The sequence below is a fragment of the Peromyscus eremicus genome, chromosome 13, assembly GCF_949786415.1.
Source record: "Peromyscus eremicus chromosome 13, PerEre_H2_v1, whole genome shotgun sequence".
NCBI classification, from domain to species: Eukaryota; Metazoa; Chordata; class Mammalia; order Rodentia; family Cricetidae; genus Peromyscus; species Peromyscus eremicus.
The window spans coordinates 356,899-368,238 of record NC_081429.1 but is presented as its reverse complement, the minus strand read 5'-3'; the positions used below and the strand labels follow the sequence as shown (position 1 = coordinate 368,238).

General features: G+C 41.5%; 1 pseudogene; it reads left to right on the top strand.

Moving 5' to 3' along the window:
- Positions 1-6,518: 6,518 nt before the first annotated feature.
- Positions 6,519-7,637, top strand: LOC131923131 (glyceraldehyde-3-phosphate dehydrogenase-like; annotated as a pseudogene).
- The last annotated feature ends 3,703 nt before the right edge of the window (positions 7,638-11,340 follow it).

The following is an 11,340-nucleotide window of genomic DNA, read 5'->3' as shown; positions in this document are numbered from 1 at the left end:
AAGATTTCAAGTTATGTTGGTTGTTACATTGTATTCATTCTCAGAAGAAAATGAAATCAAAATACCATCCGAAGAGGGTATGAAGTATAAATAATAGGTGAAAAATAATCGGTTTATCAGATCTACAAAGTCAGCAGTTAAATGCCTCATGTGGTGTTTGGGTCCTCTTTACAGAATTCAAGCAATGATATGCTTAAAACTCACCAATGTTAATCTGCTTCTTCCTGCATGGTTTAGTCCTGGAAACCTGACTAGGATGGGGAAGGAATGAAGAAAGGACAGGCACACACACATACATACGGAAAGGCTGGGATCAGGTGGGGTGCAATCTCTCTAATGGAGTGGCACCAGCTACACAACCCCACTGTGTTTATTAAATACATCAGGAGAAGGCGGGGTTAGCTAGTCTCAGTAGTGGTCTCTGCAGGGGAGAAGTCTCGGGTTGCAGTCATCCAGAAAGAGAATACTATAGCAACTAGCTTTTGTACACTCATTCTTGGACCACAGGAAGGCTTTGCCAGTTCCCATTGGTTCAATGCACTGGTCCTTCTTGATAACATACACTCATTCAGAACTTCATCTGCTCCTTACACATCTCCAAGGCTTTTCAGCTCCCCACAGTTGTCACAACTGCCCTGATCATTTCTTGTTTTTTTTTTTTTTTTTTTTTTTTTTTTTTTTTGGTGGGGGAAAGCATATGAGTTACATCTTTTATTGTGATAATGTCTATTATTTAGTGGGCTTGCATAGTCAAAACAAGCTCTGTTATTAAGATTCTGAGAATTATTTTATTATCTCATTTGCCTCACACATCAGCTCCAGAAAGTGTGGATTCATTCATACTGATCATTAGTCCCTGTTTCATATATAGGTAAACTGAGGCATGATGAGGTTAAAATACTTGATGAAGGCAGTGAAATGTGCAGCAATGAGTGCTCACGTTTTGAAACAGCACTTGAATGCAAATGCATTTTCATGTGACTAGCATTGCTAGTGTTTCATTGAGAATTCATGACAATGCTCTTAGTAGAGCATCCATAGTGCTGACGTGCTTTTATCTATGCTAGTTTTTACATTTCCAATGGACTACACTTTCTAATCACTCAGTACAGGATGAATAATCACTCAGAATAGAATGATATATAAAATAAGTTCTCCCAGAAGGTTCAAAACACAGGATCTTTGCCCATTTTTTTTTTTTTTTTTTTTGGTTAATAAAATCATAGCTTGCACAGTCTGAAGACTGTGTGCTCAGGAGACCAGCCATTTTCAATTATGTAGTATATGTAGTACAAGGTCATCCAGGGATAGAACTGGCAACCTCTTGGGTTATTTCTGTGACATGATATGCTAGTTAAATTTTTTTTTGTCAACTCAGCACAAACTGAAGTCATCTGTGAAGAGGGAACATCAATTGAGAAAATGTCTTCTTCAGCTTGGCCTGTGGGCAAATATGTGGGGACCTTTTCTTGACTGATGATTGATATGGGAGAGAGCAGTCCACTGTGGGTGGTGCCACTCATGAGTAGGTGGTCCTGGGATGATTAAGAAAGCAGCTTAACAAGCAATAGAGAACAAGCCTTTAAGTAGCATTCCTCCATGGCTTCTGCTTCAGTTTCTGCTTCCAGGTTCCTGCCTTAAGTTCCTACCCTGACTTCCCTTCATGATAGACTATAAATTGTAAGGTGAAATAAATCCTTTCATTTTCACGTTGCTTTTGGTCATAGTGTTTTATCTCAGGAATAGAAAGCGAACTAAGATAATAAAATGTTTAATTAACCAATCAATCAAAAGTCCAGGCAAGTTCCCAATGAGAGGTGACACAACTACAATTCAGTTTATAAACATATTAACCAAATCCCACTTGCCTCATGCTCAATAGTGCCCTTTGCTTCCCCTGGAGCACTGAACTGAATCGTATGATTGGAAATGCGAGTCCTGGCCCCTTGTCTTATAACCACATGTTTTCTCTTCACTGAAACTAAGAATTGGATCACATGAGCATCGCGTCAGCAAAGCAACAATAGATGTGAAGCGAACACCCGAAGAAAGAACTATTACTTTGTTCTTACATGCAAGGACAGCTCTGGGATGCTCACTTCATTTCTTCTTGGTTTCATTACTCATAACTTTTCAAATTCAGTTTCTGTCAGGAACGACAGACTCCATAGCCTGTGTTCCAAGGTTTAGGTTACACTTAGTTCGGACCTAATGCTTCAGTGTCATCCAATCTGTGTTTGATGGGTGCCTGTGTTTGTCCTGAGCCCATGAGTTTTGAAGCAGAAATAACCTGAACAGACTGCAGTTGGAGACTACTCCATTATGGAGACCACCCACAGAGACTAGCTAAGCCCTCCTCCTCCTGATACATGTAATGAACACACTGAGGTTCAGGGTTGTTGCATAACTGGTGCCACTCCATTAGAGAGATCACAGCCCTCCTGAGCCCAGCATTTCTGTATGTATGTCTGTGTGTGTTTATCCAAGAAATGAGAGAGCAGCATCTGTAAGTCCATGAGGCCACAAGGATACTCTTAAAAGCACATGGTTTTGCTCCTGTAAGACATATGTGTTTCTTACAACCAATTGGGAGCTTTGAATAACATTGTATAAGCATCATGAAGTTTTGATATGATTGACCATGAAATTGACTCTCACCGTACACCAAGCCCTGTGCTCAGCAGGGGAGCTAATTTATCAGTGATTGTTTTAGTTAACACACATTTATCCAGCAATTAGTTAGTGGCAGGCATTACTGTTCCATGTATATCAATGAACAGGAAACAGCCTTCCTCTCCTGGTGCTCACATCCCACAGAGAGAGAAGACATAATAACAAGTTAGCAATAATAAGCAAGTGTACCCTAGTGTATATTGTAAGGATAATGGTAAGGAGAAACATAAAGAAATGTAAAATGGAAACACAAAACAATCAAGGAAACCCTAACAACACAGAGACAGAGACAGACAGACACAGAGACACACAGAGAGAATAATATCCATTTATTTACCATTCTGGAGGCTAGAATTTGGGACCTGAAGGCCAGCAGGGTTGGATTCTAATGAAGGCAGAATATTGATGGCCTTTCTCACTGTGTCATCTTATGACACACAAAAGGTTTTCTTCCTGTAAGGGGGTTTACCTCAACTGACCAAGGTCCTATTCTCATCACCTCATCAAAACCTAATTACCTTGAAGAAAGCTCCACCTCCAAATCCAATAACAGTGGGGATTAGGATTTCAACATGTGGGTTTTAAGGAGGCACAGGAATTCAGTCCATAACATGTACACACATGCATACTCAAACATCAAGGACGGCTTTCAGATAAAATGGGACTTGTTCAGAGGACTGTGGGAAGTTAGTCAGTAAGTTGGCTACCATAGGAAAATGCATTCCAAGGACAGGAGAAAGAAGCTCAAAGGCCATTAATCAGGAATGTGCTGGGTGTGTTTAAAGGATATTGCAGAGCTCAGAGTAGCTGTGAAGAGAGAACAGGCAAGGGAGGAACAATGGCTGATGGAGTTGCTGAGTCAATTAGTGGCTGGCACTTGGGAGGCCCTTATCTGAGGAGTAGAGAAGGAAAAGCAAAGTAGAGTTTGGAGCACGGGAGTGGTTTAATACAAAGTGATGTTGTACATAAGCATCCATTCCTGAAACACCAGTAGATAGAGAAATATGGAATGTGTGCTAACAGGAATGCTCTCAGAGCAACAGTTTATTGATTTATGTTCAGGCTCTGTGTTCATTTATCACCTTAGTACTGACACTTAGCCTTTGTCTAAAAGAATGTGTCTGTTCCATAGTTCCTACATAATCTCTACTCTTGTGAGACCTCATTATTTTAATGTAACTTGTCAGAAGTTCAATACTCAATTAAAACAAGTGGGTAATTAACAGTTTCATGAATATTAATATGGCATATGGACTCAAATGTAAGAAAAAATATTTGATTTCATAATTGCTCACAGATAATTACCAGGAAAACAGTAAATATTTTCTATACAAGCCTGTTTACACCACCCAAGTTTTCCACTGAAAACTCCCTTGCAGTGTTTTCTTTCCTTTTACTATTTATAGAACAGGTTGCCCTTGCAATTTCCACTTCTGAATCTGGTTTTGTGCATGAAGTTGGAGATCAACAAAACGAACCCTATGTGATCAGATGGAATTCTCCCACCTGAGCCTAGAAGCCGAGGCAGTGTGTTGAGGGAGTGTGGGCTTACCAGATTTAGCTCCCCAGGGAGGGGGAAGCCACTGCTGCAGCTGCTCATTCCCCTTGGTCCAACATTTTATTGCTCACCAGGCACAGCAACTTTTTTATATCATACAAATCACAATACATGTAAAGAAATAGTAAGGTTGGCTGAAAAGGAAAATAAAATCAGTTTCCTTCAGCATGGATTAATAAAACAACTGACGTATCAGCCAGTGAGTGATGTGATGGTTGCCGTTCATCAGTTTACATTTAAAATAATGCTTGATACTGTCATTCTGTATCAAACCCAATTCAGGTGGCAGGCATAATTATGAGAGAAGAATGACATGACCCAGGATCAGTCCTCCACAGGAACAATAGTGAGCAGATTATCCAAGGCTTTTACTAGTCACCTACCTATAAATCATACAGTTTTTTACAAAGAGATAGTTTTAATGAAAGAAAATTATGACAAGGTGGTGAGCATGAGAAAAAAGGACATCCTTGTCCCAGGATGCTTAGTGTCTTGAGATGTGATATCTGCTCTGTGATCATCCAAGTCCTCATTTCAACATGAACTGAGAACCCAGTTGTTCTGTGTGTGGAGCCTTTACTGCTAAGAGGAGAAGATGATTTTCGTGAGCTTGTCTCCAAACTAGCAAATAAACACAGCACAAAGAATGCTTTTCTCTTTTCAAATCCCATCTTCCCTAGATTTCAGTGTTAAGCTTGAAGGAATGGTTTATAACAACTTTTATTTCCTGAAAATTCTCCCAGCTGCCTTTCCAGTTTACTCAGATTTTTCACTGAGGATAATCTCATCAGAAAGGCGCTCTTTCTATTTCCAACCTCCTTTGCTCTATTTCCCAGCAGATCTTGTTTCAGGTAAATAGTTCACAGGGGCTATAGAACAGTATCGTTATCCTCTCTTATTGCTCTGATGTTCACTTTGAAAATCATATTTCCCTTGGCAAAATACCCCCTATTCTTTCTATGTGTGACCCTGTCTTCAGAAAGTTCAAATAATTCACCTCATTCAGTTCAACGCAGGCCCAGTGGTTTAATTGGCTCAATAAAATAAGAGTGGAAGTGACATTTGCCCCTAAAACCAGTTCTTATCTAAGCATCCCTCTTTGAGAAGTCCACATGATCATTTTATTTTCTCTTTACTGGTTAAGGAATCTTCACCCAAGTCAAAGTGACAAAGATATGTTTTTAATCAATGCATTATATTTTATGTCTACTATTATCTGAAAAGTCTAAATATAACTTAATTGAATGTTGTATATAGTATGAAGTAAGTTCTTTTTCTCCCCTCTTTGTGAATATTTATTTGCCATAGATGTACTTATTGAACATCATTCAGCTCTTAAGTTTTCATTGCATCATCCAGTTATATTCTAGGGTTTTGGGCACAATCACATTTTTCTCTGGCATTATAAGTTAACAGTAATATTTCAACATTGTCAGATCTCTCTGGAATCTGGAGAGTCTGGAGAAGTAAAAGGTTTTAGAAGTTTTACACTAATGCACATCTATTGCTTAATTAAGTATGAGTTAATAGGGTAAAAACTAGATGTATGTCAGGACCTAGGTAATGTTCTATGATTACAGGAAGTAGCTCAATAACAAAAATACAAAGGAAATATATAAATTAGAAATACAAAGCTAAAAGGTGGAAAGCAGCAGCTAAAATGTATTCTTCTCATTTCCTAGGTGAGTGAAAAATTTCCCCTTTTGCAATGAAAATGTTAAGCTCTGTCCCTCTTTCTGTAGAGGTTGCTGTATGTTAAATGCTTTTCAGATGTTATAAAGAATAACTAAAACTGTCTGGATGGAGACATGCAGTCTGGTAGAGTGATATCCTGTAGGAACAAGGATTGGTAAGAGGTGATGCTCTGTTTTGGCCCATGAATGTTGCTATGAACTCCTCAGCAATGCCTTCCAGTGCATAAGTAAAACATGTGTCATTGGCTTTGTCAATGATAAAACCATAAGCAGATAGTTAATGGGATCATAATGTAGGTGCCTTAATCAGATTAGGTGGATGCCCTTATCAGTAGAGCAAGAGATAGGGGGATCTGTTTCTCTAGTCTATGAGTGCATGAGCAGGTACTTATGAGCAACTCAAGAAGTTAACTTATGCCAGGATCTGAATCTGCTAATCTCTAATAGTTTTATATGGCTATAATTAAATTCTGCACTTAAATTTTATCTACTATTTTGTATTTATAAGAATAAGGTGAACAGGTTCTCTGCTCCTCCCTGTTCCAGAGACAGCCGCATCTTTCTGTGCAGTGCCAGCCTCGTTCTGAGACACTATGGTGAAGGTCGGAGTGAACGGATTTGGCCGAATTGGACGCCTGGTTGCCAGGGCTGCCTTCCAGACTGGCAAAGTTGATATTTTTGCCATCAATGATCCCTTCATTGACCTCAACTACATGGTCTACATGTTCCAGTATGACTCTACCAATGGCAAGTTCAACGGCACAGTCAAGGCTGAGAATGGGAAGCTGGTCATCAACGGGAAGGCCATCACCATCTTCCAGGAGATCCCGCCAACATCAAGTGGGGTGAGGCTGGTGCCGAGTATGTTGTGGAGTCCACTGGTGTCTTCACCACCATGGAGAAGGCTGGGGCCCACTTGAAGGGCGGGGCCAAAAGGGTCATCATCTCTGCCTCTTCTGCTGACGCCCCTATGTTTGTGATGGGTGTGAACCATAAGAAGTACGACAATTCACTCAAGATTATCAGCAATGCTTCCTGCACCACCAACTGCTTAGCCCCCTTGGCCAAGGTCATCCATGACAACTTTGGCATTGTAGAAGGACCCATGACCACAGTCCATGCCATCACTGCCACCCAGAAGACTGTGGATGGCCCCTCTGGGAAGCTGTGGCGTGATGGCCGTGGGGCTGCCCAGAACATCATCCCTGCATCCACTGGTGCCGCCAAGGCTGTGGGCAAGGTCATCCCAGAGCTGAACGGAAAGCTCACGGGCATGGCCTTCCATGTTCCTACCCCCAATGTGTCCGTTGTGGATCTGACATGCCACCTGCAGAAACCTGCCAAGTATGAAGACATCAAGAAGGTGGTGAAGCAGACGTCGGAGGGCCCACTAAAGGGCATCCTGGGCTACACTGAGGACCAGGTTGTCTCCTGCAACTTCAACAGTGACCCTCACTCTTCCACCTTCGATGCTGGGACTGGCATTGCTCTCAATGACAACTTTGTGATGCTCATTTTCTGGTACGACAATGAATTTGGCTACAGCAACAAGGTGGTGGACCTCATGGCCTACATGGCCTCCAAGGAATAAGAAGCCTGCCCTGGACCACCCACCCCAGCAAGGACAGCAAGAGAGACCCTCGGCTGCTGAGCAGTTCCTGTCCCATCTCAGCCCTTGATACTGAGCATCTCCCTCACAGTTTCCATCCCAGACCCCCAGAACAACAGAAGGGGCTTAGGGAGCCCTACTCTCTTTAACACCATCAATAAAGTTCACTGCACCTCCCCCAAAAAAGAATAAGGTAAACATTCTGATTACTAATATTTGTAACTATAGTTTCAACAAGTATAAGATATTGAGTTGATAGAGTTAGTCAAAATTTTATTTAACTGAAGTTGTTTGTGGCTGAATATTTTGTTGTTTATAATTTTGGAGTATGATAATAAACACCATGCTAGATATATCCAAGGCATATGGCTGCTTAAAATTGGACTTATTTTCTGAGGATAGATCCCAGAATTCAAATTACTGAGTCAAAAAGTACAAACATTTTTAAGATTCTTGATATATTTTGCCAAATAATAAATCTGAGAGTTCTGATCAACTCCCAAGCCTATCAGTAACCATCAGGTAGACCCATGCACTTTTCTTTGGACGTCATTGGGCATTATTTAACTTTATTTTTATTTCCATAGACAATATCATTTTTCATATTTAAACACACTTTTCTTTTTCTGCTCTTAAACATTTATGTGTAAAGAATCTTAGTAAATAGACTTTGTGTAGTTCTCATAATGTTCCAAAATATAAATGTCCTGTGATGAATTACTTTCAGCCATCAAATATAAGATTTCTGTTGTATAAACAGATGTATCTCTTTGATTAATAAATGAATGTTGACAAAGTAGCCATGCACTAAAACTGATCTGAATTACTGTTAAAGAGAGTAGAAAACATTCTGGAAATAATACTTTCCTTCCTGGGAGACCTTCTTGGGAGTCACGTAGCACTGTTTGCCTTAGTGTCTTTATTGTCCTGGGCATAGTACATGCTGAGTTTGTAGTGAGTTAAGGGTTATGAAAATAGATAATATTTTACACACACATATGTATACACACACATATACACATATGGTGTGTTAATTTAGCATCAAGAAAGAGATATTTGGAGAATGAATGGAAGGGTTTGGGAAGGAAAGTTTAAGCAAATAAACTTCAATATTTAGGAAGTGATGGTCACTATGCTATCTGCTCATGTAGATAATTCCCAGAGTATGTGGAAGGCACCAATGTGTGTGTGGGTGGAATTAGGGGTGTTCACATGTATATGGGAGGTACACATACATAGATGCACATGTGTCTGTGTAGGCCAGAGGTTAATAGCAAGTGTTTTCCTCTCTTCCTCTCCATCTTACTTTTCAAGACAGGGTTTCTCAATGAACCTGGAACTCACTGATGCAGCTAGACTCGGATAGTCAGCAAACCTCAAGGATCTGTCTGTCTCTGCCTCCCCAGCACTGAGAATACTAGAACCCAGGCATGCTGGGGCAATTTTTGTGTGGGTGCTTGGGATAAAATGTAGGTTCTCATGCTTGAATGGCAAATACTCTCCTGACTAAGCCATCTCCCCTAACCCCTCATTGAACTTCTTATGACTGTAATCAGCCGGTCATGTCAGTCAATATTCCTCTATTTTCTTTTGTCTTCCATAGTGGATGGATCATCATTCTTTGAAAGAATTTGTACTAGTATCCTTAGCAAGAGATTCTTCAAAACTGCAACTGTGAATACATGGTTTTGGCTTTTTGATTCTGGAGGGAAGTTTGAGAGGCAAGGTTTCTACCTACTATCATTTTTTTTGGCATTATCTTATTCTTTCCTGCACACCAGAACCCTAACTGTCATCAAAATCTACCCCATTTGTAGGGAAAACGGGCTGGCTAGAGAAACCCACCCTGACCCTGGAGCCCAGAATTAGGGAAGGATGGCTCAGATAAAGCCATTGAGAGAAACACAGTTTAACTCAGATCAGAGCCATCTCTGCCCCTGTCCAACTGACTTGTGAAATCAACCAATCACGGAGCAGGACAGCAGAATCCTGGCCCTAGGGCCCAGGACCAGGGAAAGAAACACAGCCTGTGTTTGGGACCTGGGCCAGAGAAATGAACCAAGGAAACATGCCCTGACTCTGAAACCAGTACCAAAGAAACACTCTTGGCCCCTAGAATCAGAGTCAGTAAAAGAAATGTGCCCTGGCCTTAGAGGTAGTGTCAAAAAGCTAAGTAAGGCCAGTGAGAGAAATACAGTTTAGCTCAGATCAGAGCCATCTCTGCCCCTGTCCAACTGACTTGTGAAATCAACCAATCACAGAGCAGGACAGCAGAATCCTGGCCCTAGGGTCCAGGACCAGGAAAAGAAACACAGCCTGTGTTTGGGACCTGAGCCAGAGAAATGAACACTTTATCCCCAAACCCAGAACCCAGGAAATATGCCCTGACTCTGAAACTAGTACCAAAATAACACTCTTGGCCCCTAGAATCAGAGTCAGTGAAAGAAATGTGTCCTGGCCTTAGAGGTAGTGTCAAAAAGCCAAGAAAGGCCAGTGAAAGAAATACAGTTTGGCCCTGAAATCAGGGCCATCTCTGCCCCTTGCTCACAAAACTGGCCAATCCCTGGGCAGAAAATAAACTAACCAATCACAGTTGATTCCGCCCCCAGACATCCTATATAAACCGCCCTGCCTGGTCAGTTGTGAGCTGTTCTCTCCACCCTGGTAGAGGCAGCTACTCTCCTGGACTCCTCCTTCCCAAATAAACCTCTTTCTCAAAAGAGTATTGGGTGAAGACCTTCATTGACAGATGAACAGAAGAACCTTGCTGGGACATCCCATAGTGGACTGAGCAAGGGGGAGCTGAACAGAAGAACCTTGCTGGGACGTCCCATAGTGGACTGAGCAAGGGGGAGCTGAATAGAAGAACCTTGATGGAACATCCCATAGTGGACTGAGTGAGAAAGAGCTGGTAACACTGAGCCAGAGATTGTGGCTCTCCAGGAGAGGAGCAGGATTGCTGTGTCCTGAGGGGAGATCATCCCCCATCACACCAGGTATATCCTGACTTTCCCGAAGAGTCAGGATACCCTGACTTTCCCAAAAAGTCAGGATACCCTTCCTTGCTGAAGCAGTTCCAGGCCTGACTCTCCCGAGAAGAGAAGTCAGAAAACCTTCGTTTCCAAGGTTGGGCTGTTTCTTTGCAGTCCCAGCCATCAGAGCTGTGCTAAACAGCTCCAGGTGTCCGGGACACCTTCAGGGCAGAGTTCTTGTCCTAAGTAGCTCAAGGTGTCCGGGATACCTTGCCCTCTAGGGCTGAACTGTCTCCTTGCAGTTTCAGCCATCAATTTAGTAACATTTTGGTGCTGAAACCCGGGACACCAAACCCAGAGTTTTTGCAGTTTACTAACATTTGGTGCCGAAACCCAGGACACCAAACCCAGAGCTTTTGCAGTTTACTTACACCATTCATTGCTCTAGTCAGAGGTAGACTTGGTTGTCATGACATCTTAATAATGACGGTGAGTGTTATAGTGATTTAAAACATGTAATTTATAGCTTGTAGTTTCTGGATAGATCACATATTTTGATGTCTCTGATTTCCAGTGTGAATGGAAACACACAACTTGCATTTTCACTGGAATCTGCTTTGAAACCATGAAGAGATCAGGCTGATGTAAACATTAAGAGAAAAACAGTAACAATACAGGCAAAATATTATTTTTAGATGATATATACCAACTTGACTAAATTTATAACTTTGGCAAAGGAGGGGCCATATTTCTTTCTTTCAGTGTGGTCTTTCTAGAAAGGATTAGAAGGAAGACTCTTCCTGCATATGGTCAGCATCATCCTGTGAGCAGGGG